Below are 19,954 nucleotides of genomic sequence, written 5' to 3'. Positions count from 1 at the left end.
GATAGCCTCTGAAATGAACAGCCACCAAGGACATTTGGGCCACGGTCCCGGGAGTTACAGTGGTCAGCGAGGAAGGCAGGATCAGGCAGAGGGACAAGCTGCCCCACCATGCAGCTGCAGATGAGCTCTGGTCACAGCTGCTGCATTTACCTCTTTACTCTTCAGTCTGGGTGTGCAGCACTGAGTCCCCCAGGGACCCCTGAGCTCCAGCATATTCCTCCCACCCCCACTGTACAGCCACGGCCCTCCCCTCTCTGGTGGCCTGGGCCAGTTATCCCTGTCCATAACGTGACCCTGTGCATAAGGTGATCCCATCTATAAGGTGGGGTGACCCTGTCCCTTGCCAGAACTCTCTTATTGTCCTTCTAGTTTAATTATCCTTTCTAAAATAATTACTTTCATTTTTCACTAGTTTTCAAATCCTGATTTCTATTGTTCTTTTATATCGTCTGTTATTTTCTTAATCTATTCTAGTTCATCTTGAAATCTTGCGTTATAGTTTCTATCCATTTTGCGGGGATGTCTTTCTGGTAAACTGTTTTTGTCTCTAAGGACCTGATCCTGTTCTTATTCTTTTTTACTGATAAGAATTTGATACTGTATTTAAGTGTAGCCCTTTTCTGTGGCTACTGTGTGTGTGACCTTAGTTTCCTTAACTTTTGGGTAGGGGGATGGCTCCTTTAGCTCCTTGACTCTAGAGCCCACGGTTCTGGAGTGTCCACAAATGCACCCTCCTTTCTGAGGCACCTGGCGCTGCTCTCCCCACCCACCCTCCATGGGCCTCTCTCCCCAGTTGTACCTGTTCTGCCCCCTCGATTCCAAGCAGTGTCCCCGCATCATGGAGCCTGGTGCTGAGAGGCAGTTTCAATCAGTTCATTTTGAGAGTTTGCAGGCCCAGCCTGCCTGGCTCCTTGAGCCCATGCTGCTGACCCCCTGCCTTCACCCCAGAATGGAGACTTGCACAATCCCCTCCCAGGGTGCCCAGGGATCATCAGTGTTGCCATGAGGGGCTCTTGATCTGGCTCCACCAGAGGATCTATTGCTTCTCTCCTCTGCCCCCTGCACCAGGGATGCTCCACACACGTCTTGCTGCTATCGTGAAGTCGGTAGGGTTTGTCCTTGCTGGCCTCGTTTTGCGGGGAGCAGGGAAGGAAAAAGAGTGACTGAGGAGGCACCAGACACCAGGCTTCTCCTGCCTTTACCTGCCCTAATTCCTCTAAACACAGCCTGTCAACACAGTATTCACCAAGGAAGAACACATTTAATTTCACAGCTAGGGATAACAGCCTGACATCTCATTGGCCTGCTTACATGAATTACTTGGCAGAAAGGTGCATTGGAACACTCAGTGTGCACAAGTGACTGGTTCTCAGGAGCCTACATTGTTTGGAGTAAGAGGTATTTTTAAAAAAATAATCTATTTTTAATTGTTTTAAGTCATAAATATCTGTGGTTATGTTCACACGTATTTTTATTTATCGAATTGTTCTGTCCATTTATCCTACTCCTATTTTCAAGGAGTGGTTGGTAATCTCCCCTATAGTTAATGTGCATTTTACTTTAGAAATCTTGACTTCTGCCTTTCTTATTCCTTCTTTTCCTTTCTTTTCTTTTCCTTTCTTTCCTTGTGTGTGTGTGTGTGTGTGTGTGTTATTCTTCATTCTGACTTCCTGAGTTGCGCACAGAAGCCCTTATTTTTCTTTCCGATGGTAGCTACGTAAGGCTATATACAGGGTGTCCCAGAGCAGAAGTGGAAATGCTCCAAGCTTACAGAAATCATCAGTTAAAAGTTTAATTATTTAAATATTGCATGCTTATTCAGCTTTGTGTATTTTTTAAATATTTTATTTAATTTTGAGAGAGAGAGAGAGAGCGGAGGGGGGCAAAGGGAGAGAGAGAATTTTAAGCAGACTCCCCGCTGAGCATGAAGCCCTATGTGGAGCTCGATCCCACGACCCTGAGATCATGACCTGAGCTGAAATCAAGAGTCGGAAGTTTAACTGACTGAGCCACCCAGGCGCCCCCTCAGCTTTGTAAATTTTGAATATTACATTTTAGTGTTTATCCCACACGTGCAACGGTGAGGGTGGCCTCCCCCAGACCAGTGGCCAAAGAGATGAGGCCCCTGCGTGGCTCACCTCACCTCCATCACTCGTGTGGTGGTGAGTCAGGAGTGCAGGCCAGCCTGTGCATTCCTGTTCTTGAACAATCTGCAAATGCAGCCCTTACAGTTGCTCCTGCTCAGGGTTTGCAATCTGAAGACAGACTAGAACCGTCAGCACTACATTGTGGTAACTTGAATGCATCAAAAAAGATAGTAGCATCTTAACAGGTTAAATAATTCTCCTTTATAGCGTTGCCTTTTCCAAGCCTGTAGTATTCATACTTCTTTTTTTTTTGAATGTCAATTTTTTTTATTATTATGTTATGTTAACCACCATACATTACATCATTAGTTTTTGATGTAGTGTTCCATGATTGTTTGTGCATAACACCCAGTGCTCCATGCAGAACGTGCCCTCTTTAATACCCATCACCAGGATAACCCATCCTCCCACTCCCCTCCCCTCTAGAACCTTCAGTTTGTTTTTCAGAGTCCATAGTCTCTCATGGTTTGTCTCCCCCTCTGATTTCCCCCCCTTCATTCTTCCCCTCCTGCTATCTTCTTTTTTTTTTTAACATATAATGTATTATTTATTTCAGAGGTACAGGTCTGTGATTCAACAGTCTTACACAATTCACAGCGCTCACCATAACACATACCCTCCCCAATGTCTATCACCCAGCCACCCCATCCCTCCCACCCCCCACCACTCCAGCAACCCTCAGTTTGTTTCCTGAGATTAACAATTCCTCATATCAGTGAGGTACTATGATACATGTCTTTCTCTGATTGACTTATTTCGCTCAGCATAATACCCTCCAGTTCCATCCATGTCATTGCAAATGGCAAGATTTCATTCCTTTTGATGGCTGCATAATATTCCATTGTATATATATACCACATCTTCTTTATCCAAAGCCATTAAAGTTTAAATCTGCATAAGACTTTGGGACCCTTTATGTTTTCTTCTACAGAAGACTAAGTTCTGTGCCAGAGACTTTTACGGGTGGGTTTCCATTTCACGGCATTCCAGAAGAAAGGCGTGTATTGAGAGCACAAGTGGGGCCAAAGATGGTGAGGAGAGGGGAGGGAAGTGCTGAGGGTCCTGGTGGGAAGTTGTGGAAAGAGAAGAATTTCTGAAATCATTCCAGGACTCTGGGACCAGCCACTGACTTTGTTTCAAGTGTTCAGGGAAAGCCTGATAAAAATCCCTAGCCCCTTGCACCCAGACCCTGCCCTATCACAGTGAGCCCAAAAAAGATTGCTAGAGACAAGTGTACCAACCACTCATATAATAATAACAATAACAATAATAATAATAATAGGAAGAAGAAGGGAAAGAATAAGTTGATTGGCATTGACTCATTATTATGGGCCAAACCCTGTGGTAAAAGCCTAAGGAATCAGAGACATAGAGAAGCTTAGCTACCTGCCCAGAGCATAGCTGGAGCCAGGACTTGATTCCTCTCCCTTGGGAATACCTCCTGCCCCGCCTGACTCGCAGCCTTCCTGTTAGAACCCTGCCTGCTTTGCTGGAGCGCACCTGTTGTCCAGACCCCAGCCTCCTGTCGGAACCCCGGCATCCCACTGGAAAGTCAGCCTCCACTGGAACCCCACCTTCCCACTGGAAGCCCAGCATCCTGTTTGAACCCCAGCCTCCTGAGGGCACAACCTCTCCACTAAAGTCTCCTTGTCATCAGCCTCTGTTCCTGCCTGACCTAGCCTTGGTCAGCCCTCCACTATGCTGTCACTGAGCACCCCCACCTGTCAGACCTCACTGGGCCCCTAGATTCCTGAATACTTTTATGGTATATTTGGTGTAAGGTTAGGTATGACTGAGCAGTTCTTCCCCAATCCCATCTCTGTGGCCCCACAATATTTCTTTCCCAGGCTACTGAGTTTTGGGGGTGGGAGCAGGGAATGCACAGTGAGATGCACCCTTTTCCACATGGAGATATCACTGAACTTCTCACATAATGGGAGAAAGGGTGATGGAGGTGACTCCCTCTGCCCCTCACCCAGATAGGTAGGCATACTCAAGTCAAACATGGGCATTTGGTAAAGTTTTAGGATCTCTCTGATTTCTTTTTCAACCTAAAAATCTGATTTTTGTGCTTGATGGCCTGGTCATTCTGTATTCTTTAATAGTAATAAATTAGCTCAGATGAATAGGATAATGCTACAGATATGGGCAATATAGAAAAATACTACCGTAAGGATCAATGATTTAATAGACTGTGACTTTTCAAGAAATCACCAAAGTGAGACTAGAGGAATATCATTTGACATGGACAGTTGGCTGGATTTTATATTGCCCTTCACCAATTACCCCATTTCACTCACACTGACAGAAGCATACAAGCTTCAAAGCCACTACTGTCAAAGGGAAGACAACCCACCCCTCCCCCCCGTCCCAGGGACTCTCATGCCTGGGCTTAGCTGGAGAAGTCAAGCCCAGGGTCCCTCCAGAGTCTGGGCACTTGCTCTCAACCATATGCAGAAAAAGAGCTTTCTTGAGCCACTGAGATGTCATCCTTCCCTTGGGCAAGTCTACTCCTTGGATCAGCCAAAACGCAAGGAGAAAAGGAGATCAATCATGTTCCAGAATGGAGGTGGTCTCTCTATTCCCGACTGTGATGGACTTTCCAGAAGATCATTTGAAAGAGAGGGTGAAGTGCTCTCTGACACGTGGCTCTCCTGTCCCTCCTTTACTGTGTCTTCCAAAGACGCAACCAGCCCGTGCTGACATTTTAGTGGGGGCAAGCCCCTTGCTGAGGGCTTCACATGGATTATCTCTTTTAGTGCTCATAGCAAACCCAGGGTAGGTATTGTTTTTCTCATTTTACAAATGAGAAACTAAGGCACAAAGAGTTTAAATGTTTTTCCCAGTGTGGCATAGCCAGTGTTCATAACCCATGCTTCCCACCATGCTCGGAACCACCATATTATGTAACCAAATCCCCCACCCCCCGGGCAATCTTCTAGTTACAAAGAAAGTCAATATGAACATAGACAAAGGAAAATATATGAAAACCTGGAAGAAGATTATTCCCAAGTAACCTTTTCACATGTGAAATAAAGTACTGGTCTTAATATCATGATCATTTATAAAATGCTCGTCTCTTCCTTACCCAATTCTTGCATGCTGTCCTGACTTATCCCTTTGTATTTGCATGTGGACTTAATGTTTTCAACAAAGGGGTTAGTCGGTCAAGATGAGATTATTAATGTACTTGAGAAATGTATCTGCACAAGGTGTCATGATTTCTGTAGGTGTCAGTTATTGAAGAAAAGCCACCCAGTGAAATAAATTAATGTTGCTCATCTGAATCACAGCCCTTCCAGCCGGGTGTAGGAGAAAGTAACAGTGTGGCATGTCTGAACCTGCTGCCATCAGACAGCCCACGGAGGGGACAGGAATTATAGGCTGGAGGATGGGGAGTGGAATCGGTCTAGCTGTCATGGCCTCCTTATGCCTGGCAGGGCCAGTCATTTTGTTGGGCAGTAGACTTCCTGGATATGCTCATTTTTTTCAGCCCCCCAGACCTACCCTTTCCATCTACCGTGCTTTTATATCTAAGCTCTACCCTTGAAGAAAGCCTTAAATCTTCCACAGTTCCAGTGTAGTAGCAGACTCTTAGTCTCCAATCTAGTAACTAGAACCCCATGAGATCTATAGATTGTGTTCTCTGGAATTGGTCCTATCAAAGGGTATAAACACTACAATTTGTAGTTTGATATGTTTAGCATCTTGTAAATGATTAAGCTTCTATTTCCTTTGTAATCTTTCCAAAATCAGAAAGTTTGAGCTCATAATGATAAATGAATAATCAAACAGGCATTGTTTTCCTAATAAAGCAGAGATATCTGACTGTGATTGGTTTCTCACCTCTAACCTCATGCCTCAGCAACTCCTGGAACTATTCCATATGCAACAAGCCAATTCTACACCTCTGAAGCACATCAGATAATTGAGTGGAGTTTACAAAAACATGCACATTCTCAGGTTTGCAATCCCCTCAGGGCTTTGTCAACCCAAACCTGAGGACGTGGGGCCTGAACAGCTTGAGTCTTAAATGCTCAAAGGCTCATTCTGATTTTTAAATAAGTTTGAAATTACTTGCTTTGGAGAACCCTGCTCCCATGGAGGTGACATTCTAATGAAAACAAAACAAAACAAAACAAAAAAACAGCAAAAGCAAATAATACATGTTGAGAATTTAGTGAGGCCCAATGAAGAACCCTTGTTTTGCCTTCTTGGACTCTGAAACCAGCTCTGAAGCAAGAGGAAAGGGAGGGACAGTGGAGAGACTAAGATGTCACCTGTCCCCTTCACAAAAACTAACTCAAAATGGATCACAGACATAAAGGTAAAACAGAAAGCTGTAAAGCTTCTAGAAAATAACATAGGAGAAAACCTACCATGACCTTGGGTGTGGCAAGGACTTTTTAGATACAACACCAAGGGCACAATCCATGAAAGAAATCATTGATAAGCTAGATGGATTTCATTAAAGTTAAAAACTAGTCTTTGAAAGATAATGTCAAGAGGATTAGAAGACAAGCCACAGACTGGGAGAAAATCTGCAAAAGACACATCTAATAAAGGACTGTTTCCAAAATGTATGAAGAACAATAAAAAATAAACCTGATTAAAAAATGGGCCAAAGACCTTAACAAGTACCTCACCAAAGATCTACAGATGACAAATAAGCATATGAAAAGATATCAACCTCATTATATATCATGAGGGAAATGCAAATTGAAAGAGCAGTGAGATACCACTACACACCTACTAGAATGGCCAAAATTAAGAACACTGATGCCACCAAATGCTGGCGAGGATGTGGAGCGACAAGAACTCTCATTCATTGCTGGTGGGGATGCAAAATGGTACAGCCACTTGGCAAGACCATTTGGCAGTTTCTTACAAAACTAAACATACTCCTACCACATGATTCAGCAATCACAGTCCTTGCTATTTACCCAGAAGAGTTGAAAACTTTTGTCCACACAAAAACCTGCGCATAGCAGCTTTAGCATCACTGTCAAAACTTGGAAGCAACTGTGATTACCTCTGGTGGGTGAATGATACATCCAGACAATGGAATATTATTCAACATTAAAAAAAATCTATCAAGCCATGAAAAAAAATGGAGGAAACTTAAATGCATATTATTAAGTGAAAGAAGCCAGTCTGAAAAGGCTATATTTATGGTATGATTCCAACCATATGACTTTCTGGAAAAGACAAAATTATGGAGGTAGTAAAGAGGTCAGTGTTGCCTGGGGTGAGGTGGGAAAGGGGTATAGTGGGGAGAGATCAACAGATGGAGCACAGAGGCTTTTTAGGGCATGCTGTTTATGATACTGTAATGATGGATACAAGTCATTGAACATTTGTCCAAATCCATGGAATGTAAAAACCAAGGGTGAACCCTAATGTAAATGATGGACTCTGGGTGATTATGATGTGTCATTTGTAATAAATCCACCACTCTGGTGGGAGGCAGGGATAATGAGGGAGCCTGCGCAAGTGTGGGGGCAGCGAGTATATGGGAATGCGATTGGGTGTACTTTCGAGTCCCCACGAAGTGGCAGTGTTAGCCCTGAGCTACAGTAACTGCTTCCACTGTCCCTTGTCATAGAATTATTCGGACCTCCAAAGTCTGCCTCCTGGGCCAGGGTTCTTCCTCACGCGCAGTTAATTATCCAGGCTACGGGAGGGGTTGACTCCGCAGTAGGCGGAGCAGCTACACGGATGCGCGGTGAGCCTCTGCACAGCCCCTTCCTGGGAACAAATGCGGACGAATGCTGGGGCAGCTGACGGAGGGCCACCACCATAGGCGTGTATGTCGCTAGCACTCAGTGGCACCCGCAGGCTGCAGCTGTTTTGCAGTTCTAAAACAATGCCTCAAGAATCACATTTAGGGTAAGAGAAATCGGTAGATTTAGGGAAAATTTTTAATAGGTGGCAGGGAGACTTTCTCCGAAGTCTTTGTTTAACATTTATTTCCACACATCCACGTTTCTAATTCTCATTCTTTCAGGCAGTACAGGTGAGAAACCCCGGCCAGGAGGACACAAGGCGCCGCATGGGGCACAGCCCTCAGCCAAGCACCTGCCGCTGGCCCAGCGCCGCAAGTCAGGCCTTCTCCCCGCCCTGGCTGCTGCGCCCAGGTACCCAAGGGTTTTGGACTCAGGACAAGTCCCATCATCTTGGGGGATGTTAGGCAAATATTTAGAGCTAAAACAAAACATTAGTTTAAAACCTTTTGCCAAAGGGAGGAACTGAAGCTAATGATCCAGGTAACATCATAGGAGGAAAGGAAACCTCCAGTGGTATTTAAGGAGCTCCAGGCCCCTGTTGCCCTGCCCTCTGGCCCACCACTGGGGTCTGGGAAAGCACTTCTGAAAGGCCACCTTCACCCAGGAAACTGAGAGATGCAGTTTCCATCACCAACTCGTGGCCCATGGGAGAGTGGTGTGGCCAGGGACCACTAACAAGCAGGAGAGAGAGGGGATGATGCAGAAGGAGCATCCAAAGATGTGGATGAGTCCCAGGCCAGGCGACCAGCACTGAGATACAGGAGCAAGAGTTCTGGAAAAAGCCAGGGGATTCGTTCTGGGAGAGTGCTCTAGCACAGCTTGGCAGCTTGGCTGCTTCATTTCAGTGAGCTCGTCAGGCTTGGTGGCTGGAGCCCAGGCTTGTGTCGGCAAACGCACGGATGCTGGAAAGCATTTGGTCACTGTATTACATCAAACAATGTAATGTATGGAGAGGCCCAGAGGGGTTGGATGGGGGAGAAGCTGCTTAGTCTATTTCCCGTATCTGCAGGCTTGGTGCAGGGGTGCAGTCTCTGACACGTGCACCTGCCAGGTGGTCGGCCCCGGCCACCGTAAGCACCCGGGTCCCCCCAACACGCCCCATCCCCTCCTCACAGCTCTCAGCCTCTTCCGTTTGCTCAGTCCTCCCCAGGCCCTGTCTTGGTTCCTCCTGGCCTTCAGTGTATGTGGCCATCATCCTCTGCTAAGTCCCCTTTCAGTTGCTCCTTGGGACAGAGGGGAAGGATTGGGAAAAGGCTCAGGAAGCGGCCTTTGATTTTTCAGAATGGAGGAGGAGAGGGAAGAAAGGCCCTCAAGTGATCTGCCCTCCAGGCAGTCCCTGACTCTCCCTACTCCTCTTCACCCATTCTGCTCAACCCCCACCCCCTCCTCTCTGGCAACCATCAGTCCTGTTCTCTATATTTATGGCTTTGTTCTGTTTTTTGTTTGTTTTATTTTTTAGATTCCACATATAAGTGAAATCATATGGTATTTGTCTTTCTCTGTCTGACTTATTTTACTTAGCATAATACCTACTAAGTCCAACCATGTTGTCACAAATGGCAAAGATCTCATTTTTTTTTTATGACTGAGTAATATTCCATTGTATGTATACCACATTTTCTTTATCCATTCATTTATAGATGGACACTTGGGTTGCTTCCATATTTTGGCTATTGTAAATAAATCTGCAATAAATATAAGGGTGCATTTCAAAGTAGTGTTTTCATTTTCTTTGAGTAAATATCTAGTATTACTGGATCATCTGGTAGTTCTATTTTTTTTTTGAAGAATCCCCACACTGGGGGCGCCTGGGTGGCTCAGTCGTTAAGCGTCTGCCTTCAGCTCAGGTCATGATCCCGGGGTCCTGGGATCGAGCCCCGCATCAGGCTCCCTGCTCCGCGGGAAGCCTGCTTCTCCCTCTCCCACTCCCCTTGCTTGTGTTCCTGCTCTTGCTATCTCTCTCTCTGTCAAATAAATAAAAGAAAAGAAAAGAAAAGAAAAGAATCCCCACACTGTTTGCCACAGGGGCTGCACCAGTTTGCATTCCCACCAACAGGGTTCCTTTTTCTCCACATCCTCAACAACACTTGTTATTTCTTGTCTTTTTTATTCTAGCCATCCTGACAAGGGTGAAGTGAGATCTCATTGTGAGTTTTATTTGCATTTCCCTGATGATGAGTGATGTTGAGCATCTTTTCATATGTTTGTGAGCCATCTGGATGTCTTCTTTGGAAAAACATCCATTCAGGTCCTCTGCCCATTTTTAAATCAGATTATTTGTTGGGTGTGTGTGTGTGTGTGTGTGTAGAGTTGTATAGGTTATTTATATATAGTTGGGTTATATTTTTAAAAGATGTCTTTCCATTACTCAGGAGGCATCAGGCTCTAGGCTTATTGATGGCATTGTTGCCTTGGGTAAGATGATACCAACCAGTCTCCAACCCGAACTGAGAGGCAATCATGGGAGTTCAGAACAGCCCAGGAGTTTCCAGGTCACAGAAGGAATGTGAAGAGCCTGGCTCTTAGTGGAGAGGCAGCTATGTGTGCTCTTCCTCATAAGGAACCCAAGTTCCAGCTCGTAGACAGGACAAGCTATCATCCAACAGGAACAGAACTGTGCCTGTAGATTCCCATGCACCCAAGATACAAAGCAACCCTTTTAAAAGTATTTAAGATCAGCACTGAAAGCCTCCCTAGGGTCCATTTTTCTTCTGAATATTCTCTCTTCCAAGTTGGTGTCACAGATGTTGAATGTCACCCATGCCCACAGATGGAACGTCCCCACTATGCAGGCAGTTCTAGACATCTAGTCTGACTTCTTTTCTGTCTGTTCTGCTTCTCTTAACTGCTCGGAGGGATTCTACATTAATGACCCATTGACAGCTCAAATTCAATATGACCAAAACCAAAATCATGATTTTCACCTCAGCTCTCTTTATCTTTCCTGCCTTATAGTTGTTAAGAATATTCACTCAAGCTGAGGACCTCAGCGAGTCTGAGACTCACTCAGGCCATTGAGTCCAGCAGGTGTCTCTCTGGGCCAGTCCCCTAAACCTCTGCTCTTCTCGTCCTGCAGCTCTGCCCCCACCCTCCTCCTGGCTTACTGCAGCCGCCCCTTTGTGGGCTTGCAGGCTTCCACTCTCTATCCATCCTCTCTACTCCAGGAGTTTCCAGATCTTTCTGAGGATCAGAATCAACAGAAAGCTTTAGAAAGCTATAGATCTCTGAAGCCTACGAGACTCAACCATCAGATCATATATACCTAGGGCCCAGAAATATCTTTTTTTAACCAGTGCCCAGTGCTGATTCTGAACTATTAGTCATGGATCTGTGTTTAAGGACAGTACATCTAGTCCACTAGCTAATCATTAGAATCATCTCCAGCTCTTGTCAAAAAATAGAAACTCTGGACTCCCCAGGACTCTTACTTAGGAGGCCAGGGTCTACAAATCTTTATGTATTTAAGTGCTTTCAGATGATTTTGACAATGGGCCAGGTTTGAGGATGTTCCCTTTCCATCCTGCCCTCGAGGGGATCTGGCCAGATGACTCTAGATCTAAGGTATCATGATAACATATAGAAGATGCACAATAAATGTGGGCTCTGCCATCCTTCCAGCCAAGTTGGCTCCAAAGTTCTGTCCTCACCACCCCCATGAGAGGGATGTCTAAAGCAACTGAGGAACTAGAGCTCGAGAGATGGAAGGTAGGGGTCCATTTCCTTTCATTCACTTCCTGATCAGTTATATTTGCTCAGTCGTTACTCAAATGCCCATTGGAAAAACTAGGTCAAGTTTACTGAGGAGAGTGAAGAATGTGTGCAGCCTTATAAAAATGATGGCTGACAAGGGAAGACTCCAGGCCCAGAACCAAATAGCCAATAATTGGAAATGTCTGGTCAGCCTCCTTAATAAATGACAATCCAGGAGACATAATCGGTGGCCCCAGGTTTGCTCTCAAAGACAACTAAAAAAGGCGGTGAGTCTCCCCCTTGGAATGGGTTCAGTAACACTAAGAAGACTCTCACACCTCACATGAAATCATTCTCCTCCCACTGGATTACACCAGAGAGATTTTGAAAAGAAAACATAAATTTTTCTACCCTTAGCCAGAGCGAATTCCTACATGCCAGCACCATCAGGAAAGCTAGCACATTGCCTTGAAGTTATGCCGAGGACTGGATCATCTCAGAGAGTCTGTTTTGATATATGGGGGGCAGATGAGTAGGAAATATGAGAGGGTGAGAGTGGAAAATTCTGGAGTCCCCAGGGCAGGACATCACCTGGAGTGATGCCCAGAGCGCCTGGGCCAGGGTGAAACGCTTCTATCCCTTAGCCCCACCTTGACCTGCCTACACGATGGCATATTCAACCAAATACACAAAATGTGGGGACCAAGATGGCTTTTTAGCAAGTCTAAAACAAAGCAAATCATAAGGACATACACTTCCAAGTGTGGAAATATAGCTGCTTAAAATCTGACCAAATAAAATTAGTTTTCGTCTACTAGCTTTTTCATAAAGCATTCATCTGTTTATATTTTTGGTACAATCTCAATCACAGCAAAGTTTTTTCTTGGGAATATTTTACATCCATGAATGTTGTTCCATCTCCATGTAGGAAGGCTTTGTACAAAAACAGAGATGGATTGAGCTGTGGAAAGTTCTGGGGTAACCTCCATGGACTCCTGGTGCTTCTGGCTAGCAGACGGCTCAGCTGGGCTACTCTGTGCAGCATGCTGTCCCCGCCCTGGCACAGGGGAGCTGCCCAGAGCCTGACCTCTGAGGTTGCCAACACGCATGCAGAGCGCTCTGGGGGCCAGGCCATCCTAAAACACTAATGACACATTAGGGAACAGCACGGCAGTAGCATTAAATTATGGATGATGCTGCTTCATGGCCCCCAGACTGAAGCATGGCCGTGAAATATTAATGAACCTTGCAGATGGCTGCGTCTCACGTGGTTCGGCACTGCCCTGAGCCCGCAGCGGTTCATAGCAAGCAGCTTTTGTCCTGCATGGCACTTGGGACAAGGGACCATGAAAACATTAAAAAAAAAAAAAAAAAACAGAAACAACAACATCAACAAACAAAACAAAACAAAACAAAAAACAGAAAACACAATAATGCCAGAAGACAGAGAAAAAAATCCTCTGATGTAAGTCGCTATACTAAAATCAAAGCCTCCAAGCAGAATGGATAGAACAAGGACCGTTGCAGAGAGCAGTCACCTGAGGAGCCTAACCAGGCCACCGGGCCACCTCCCCACAATGGGGTCTGGCAGAAAGAACACACTGGAGTCAGGCAGGCTTCAAAGAAACACCAAAGCAGGATTGGGCCAAAAGCTTCACAAGAAGGTGGTGTAAACATGAATCATCAGACTCGGGACTGATGTATGGGACCCCTCATGAGAATCACCTAGGATTCTCTAGCTACTCTGTCAGGGTATTGGTTGCACTGCTCAGGAATGACTTAGGGAGTTTTGCTTGATGTGCACACAGGGCCACAGTGAATGTATGTGATCGGTGAACAAGCCGTGCCAATCTCCTTGGCGTATGAAGCAATACAGTGGAGAGGAGCAGGAGGGAAAAGAGAAACGGGGCCTTGGCTTTCAAGCTGAGGGGATCTCCTCAATGGGAAATCGTCAGTCTGAAACTGGGAAGCACTCAAGGCACAGTGTGTTTCATGGCGCAGTCCCCTGAGCCCTCCAACCCACTGTGAAGGCCAGCCACATTCCCACTTCCTCCCCCGTCACGGGACCAGTTCAGCTTTCATCCCGGCATATATGCTGCGACGGTATCTGTCTGCTATTGCCTCAGATTATTAGGTTTTTATGGGATGGAATCTACATAGTGTTAATGCTTTTATTAATAAGTGTATACTCAGCGACACTATTTACATTCGTAAGGCTTTGTAGTCAGCACTACCATCTATATCCAGAGCATTTCCATCCTAAGTAACCTCTGTACCCATGAAAAATGACTGCACCTGCCCCCTTCCTCCCTCCATCCTACTTTCTACTTTCTGGGTCTATGAATTTCCCTACTCTCGCTTCCTCAAAAGGTGGGATCGTGTAACACACGTCTTTCTGTGCGTGCCTTCTTTCAAAAAGCATCTTAGTTTTTCAAGGTCCATCCATTTCGTAGCATATTGAATACTTGTTTCTTCTTATGGCTGAGTAGCATTCTGTTACGTGTACGTATCCCATTTAATATGTCCTTCCCTCACAGGATGGATTTTTGGGTTGTGTCTGTCTATGGCTACTGGCAATCCTGCTGTCTCAAACATTGGTGCACAGATTTCTGTCTGTTACCGGAACGGGAATACTTGACATTACGCATTTGTCAAACGTGTAGAACGATAAACACAAAGAATGCATTTTAATGTAAACTTGGTACTTTAGTTCATAAAATGTTGTGAGGTTATTTCGTTAATTGTAAGGTATGTAGTACGCACATGTAAGATGTGGTTAATGGAAGAAAGTGGGGGGGGGTGGGATATGGAAACTTCCTGTAATCATCTGTTCCAATTTTATGTTAATCTAAACCGGTTCAAAACACTGTCTCCTACTTACTAAAAATCTAGAAACAGAGTTTCATGGAGAGATCTCTATTGACTTGTGTTCAAAAAATACCTAAGGTCCATACATTCAGCTAGTAGACACTTTTTTCCTATGACACATGGATCCAGTTTCAGGGAGAAATTCATCTTGACTTCTATCCTTAATGGTGATAGACTTAATAAATTTAAATCTATACATATGAAATAATAGAAAAATCTCAGCATTTTTATATTCTTCTGTTATGTCTATGCTACTGAATGAAAGAATTATCCTTAAATCAACTTAATGAGTAAACTTCCACAGTACCTTCCTCGGTGCCCCGATTGGGAAGACCTGGTTGTGGAGAGAAAAACGGACTCTTTTAATGGTTTGTCTGGAAGGGGCCGACGTGGTTGTGGGGGGCTCCACAACTTCCCTCTCTCCTTCCACACAGAGTCCTGGGAAACACATAGAAAGGGAGAGCAGTGTTGGCACCTTGCTGGCAGAAGACCATCGGGGCAGGAGTCATAATTTACTCCTAGTTCAACCTTCTGCTCCCCCTACTCACCAGCTGTCTAGCAGACATTCATCCTTCAATGTTGGACTTAGGGAGATGTTGCAGTGTGGTGTGCCCTGAAATCCCCCAACAGACAGGTTTTGTGGGCAACTACTGTGATTTAGCAGAGACGTGCCAGAAATGCAGCAAAGCACAGTGACCACGCCCGATGGCCTGGATTCACATCCCATTTAGAAGGTACCCCTACCTGAGAGAGTTACTGAGAGCCCTCTGTGTCTCAGTTTCCTGCTCTGAAATGTGGAAATATTCATACCTCCTATTCATTAGTGTGCTGTTGTGACACTAAAAGTGATTTCCTCCAAGTAGAGCCTCGGACATAGTAAAGGACTGATGCTTCACCATTGCTCTGGAGGTATTCAGGTTCTGATTTCCTACAGAATGAGCTAGACACCTGGTAGTGGGTGAATCCAGACATGGGACTCAGATGACTCCACTGCATGGGAGGTTGGAAGCTCACTCTTTATCCTTCACATGGGAATGAAGCTTTACAGCTCTCAGAGAAAATGTATCATCCATTCTTGTTATCCCTGCACCAGCACCATTGGAGCGGAAAATATGGGGTGGTAACCCATATTTTACAGTGGAGGGCCCTGAAAGGTAGGAAGATGAAGTGACTGTCCAGAGTGGCCACACTGATGAGTGATGGATCCGGGACAGGAATGTAGTTGTTTCCCTGGGGAGAGAGATCCTGAGGACCTGACACCTGCCCAAAGGCCAGTTAACCACCCATGGTGACGGGCGATCTGCTTGGCTCCCAAGCGGATTCAAAATCAAGGCCATTCCAAACCAACTGTCACAACTGTGACCCTACCAGGAATTCGCTTGCCTTCAGCTCACCAATCCCGTGCAGCAATTCACGGGAATTATCGTGGAAGTGGCCATCGGGGCTGGAGATGTTTGCTTTAAGGAAGTCAATCTATGATGCTGAATGTCCTACTATTGATCTAAGGAATGGTCTGAGGGGCCTGGACTAAAGTGAGGCTACACTGGCTGGAGTGAGTTCCTCCCTACTCCTTCCTACCTCCCCCACTTCCACTCTCTACTCTCAGGTCTCTTCATCCTCTCTAGACACTGTAGGGGTAGGGGACAGTCTCCTTCTCCTCTTAGAGAGTCCCCTCCATACACACAGCCTTGAGAACCCACCCCAGGACTATCTTTGAGGGGACACAGCACATTACTCAGCTGCCAAATATTCATTCCACCTACCCAATGGCATGGTCCCTTCTCGTTCACTCCCAGGCATCATCCAGACAGCCAGTGAACCCTTCCACATCAACCCATGAAAATACCACAAGATATTCCAGTTTCTCTCCTTCTAAAAATGTCTGGATTTAGACTGCTCACAGTTGCTTCCAGATTTTGTCGTCCACCTTGAGAAGAGGTGACTTGTAACTCCTTTCCCTATAATGTGTTGCTGGGATGGCATCAAGATTCTCCTGATCCAATGAGAGCAGTGTGGTGTGTTCCCTGTGTGCGTTCTTGGTATGACTGTGTACGAAACTGGCATTCAGAAATAGTACAGTTTTCTGGATTTAAAAGCTATTTAAGGAAGCCAGTTTCATTGAACAATCAAAAGTAACTAATCCGGAAAACCTAGAATATTCATCTATCACTGTGGACAAATTGGGAGGTGGCCATGAAAAGAAGAAAAAGGAAACAAATTTCTCTAGAAGTGAGGCAGCCAACTTGAGAGAAGAGAATTCAGAAAATCCATGTGAACATACCTGTAGAACAGCAGTTCAGGTTGCCCATCGTGGGAAACTTCACACCTGTTACCAAACTGCAAGGGCCCTTGCAAAGTGAAAACTCAGAACCCCTTGGGCAAAATGCCAGAGGTAATAGGCAGTTCCAGGCAACAAATAGAAAGCGATTTCTTTAAAATATTTTATGACATAAAACATAATAAGATTGAAAAACAACCTGAGTAACAGCATAAATGTACACATTAGAAAACAATGTTTTTGATTCTTTAGCTAATGCAATCATACCATTTTATCCAATTGATATCTAAATAGATCATTTTTCTGGCATAGTTTTAGAAAGCTTTATCATGTCATTTCATGTATACTTGTAAGAACTTAGTTTTTGAGTAACATCATCAAGTAATCTCTGTCACTTTGGCAAATGTCAGATAACAACCAATTTTAATTCATGATTTTGAGAGGATTTTTTGTTGTTGGGGGTGTGATTCCTAGTATAGCTATTTAGAGTACCGGATAGGCTATGATGGATGACATTGGGTGGATTTCTGATGTGATGTCAAAATAAAAATTTTATTTACAATATCCAGAGCTGATTCTTGTGAAACAAATTTTCCAAAAAGATTTAACTGTAAACAAATCAATTTCAGGAATCTGAATTTAAGTGTACTTTGTCATTTTCAGGTTTCCTCTGATATTTGTCATAACCCGATGGTGCATAGATACCCTGAAGCGGGCTTTGCCTTTGTCCATAATTCCCGTCAATCAAGAAGTAGATGGTGGAAAACACCTGAAACTTCAGTTTGGGGTATTAGGGACAGTCATCTGGGAGACACAGAGTGGAGAGAAATCCGGTGTGCCCCTAATTTTGAGCAGGGACTGCGGGTTTATGAAGGAAAAGCACAGGCACTTGTTTTGACAGAACTGATTGCTAGCAGTGAACAGCTGTTACACTGTCTCTATTTCAGTCCAGAGTAGAAGGATGTGTTGGAGGAGGTGGTCCAGTTGCAGCTGAGCAGTTACAGGTGCCAGAAGTCAAAAGTACCTGGTGTTCTGAAAATTGAAACAGGAGACGTGCTTATGCTTTACTTCATTATTGTCCTTTCCGTTCTAGTTGGAGTGGCTCTCTTAGCAAAGCTTACTTCATTTTGAATCTTCTTTCACAATTCCAGCCCATCTTTTTTCTGACATCTTTCTGACAGGAAAACATCATTGCTCAAGTTGTATTTTCCTGCCATCCCATTTCATTGCCTGGGTGGTTGGCAACCTGCTCCGGGTCCATCATGCCCCTGGGAGGTGGGAGTTACCTAGTTTATTGATAATCCGTGCTAGGTGAGTCTTAGGACCGCATCTTAGGAAGAAGATTTGAGGAAATCATGTCTAGATGTTACATAGGGTCTCATTTCTGGGTAGGTCTAGTGAATGACTTCTATTCTTTGAGCAACAATTATTTTGACATTTTCAGTAGTACTACAAGGAGAAACGCAAAGTATAAGCAATTGGAAAATTGCAAAATTAAAATATTCAATAGTACATTTAAAAAGTACACGTTCCCCTTAAACGCCGGGGTCTTTCTCCATCTGTTCTTATGGAGAGATTCTGGACCAAAGGCAAGCCCACATCACATTATGCCGCCTCCACTCTCCGCTCTGGGAGAGGGCCTGATGCTCCCTTTACCCTGAGCGCAGAGTGGACGGGTCTGCTGACACGCACGGTGGCTGTTGTTCCGGGGCCAGGGAAGGAGGAGGAGGCCGCTCCACAGACCGTCTGGGGACGCCCATGGCCTGCCCCCAGCCCTTCGGTGTGGTTCCGAGGCAGGGAGGTGTTCCCGGGCCAGCTGACCCCTGTCTCCTTCCACCTGTAGGTCTGAAGAAGTAGCGGCGTAATGAGGTCATCCTGACGGCCTACAACATCATCGGGAGAGCCCAGCAGCGCGCCCGTGGAGGTGTTCGTCGGCGAGGCCGGTAAGCTCCGGGGGCCCCCGCCCTCTGGGAGGCCTGGCCTGGCGCTCTCAGGGGCTGAGCAGCGTGCCCGTGATGAGGAGCATGGTGCTGGTGCGCGGCCGGGAGGTTCCAGGTCCCTGCTGGGAGAGCTGGGACCTGCCAGGGCTGGGCTGACCCAGAGGCCCGAGAGACCCGTCCACTCTTGCTTTCAGACCTGAGGGTTCATTTCACACCTGGAGCCCTCCTCGTGCGTCCCAGGTTGTGCTCCCGGAGTGACACTGCTGCTTCCACGGGAATCCAGGCCTGTGGGTCCTTGGCCTCTGCCGGGAAGTCTGTGCTCAGGTGCCCACGGTCCTGGCGGACCCTGGCACATCAGCCGCCCCTTCTCAGGTCTCAGAAAGCAACGTGGATCATTGTTTATACCCCCTTTAGATAAGATGCAGCCCCTGAGTTTGTTTCCAGGGCTGTCCCTTCTGTGGAGGCTCCCAGAGAGAGGTCATGTCGCCTTGAGAGCAGATTGGGCTCCTGTGTGACCCGAGGGCCCTGTCCGCTCTCCCCTTCCTGTGCCGGGGCTCCTGCGCAGGTCAGCTGGGGCAGGTGGAGGGCCGAGCTTCGGGCCAGGAACAACAGGAATTCCCTCTGAGCACAGAGCCCCAGGCTTGCAGCAGAAGGTGGTTTGACCCCTGGGCCTGCCTGCAGAAATGTGTCCGGTGACCTTTCGAAATTTGGAGAGGTTACTGTTACAAACCAAAGGACAGCACTGGGGGCCTAACTTGGCAGGATGTTTCTAGAATGGTCAAGCAACCTCTGCACCAAGTGAGGATGAGTGAAGTACGATGCCTGGAGTGTAGGTTGTGTTGGCTTCTCTGTAGGTCTGTCGCCAGGGCTTAGTCTGGCTGGTGGGGTGGGGTCCGGGGAGCCAGCGTTTGGGGCAGATGGGACTCACTTCAGAGGAGCCCCCGAGCCCGAGCAGGAGCATGGGCAGGGAGGGGAAGTGCCTCGCGCCGTCTGGAAGGCGGGGGCTCCAGTCCTATCTGGCACCTGGGCCCGCGTTGGTCCCCACGGGGGCTGGGGTGAGGGGAGTGCACGGCCAGCCGGCTTCCATCCGCAGCACCTGAACTGCCCACGGGCGGCCTGCAGCCCAGACCCGGGCCACTGGAGGCACAGCCTGAGTCACAGGGGCCAGGGCAGAGGCTCAGAGGAGAGGACTGGAGCCAGGGAGGGAGGCAGGCAGGCCCAGGGAGCCGTGTCGGTCGGCCAGGT

The sequence above is a fragment of the Halichoerus grypus genome, chromosome 13 (genome assembly GCF_964656455.1).
Source record: "Halichoerus grypus chromosome 13, mHalGry1.hap1.1, whole genome shotgun sequence".
NCBI lineage: Eukaryota > Metazoa > Chordata > Mammalia > Carnivora > Phocidae > Halichoerus > Halichoerus grypus.
Note: the sequence above shows the minus strand (reverse complement) of the source record.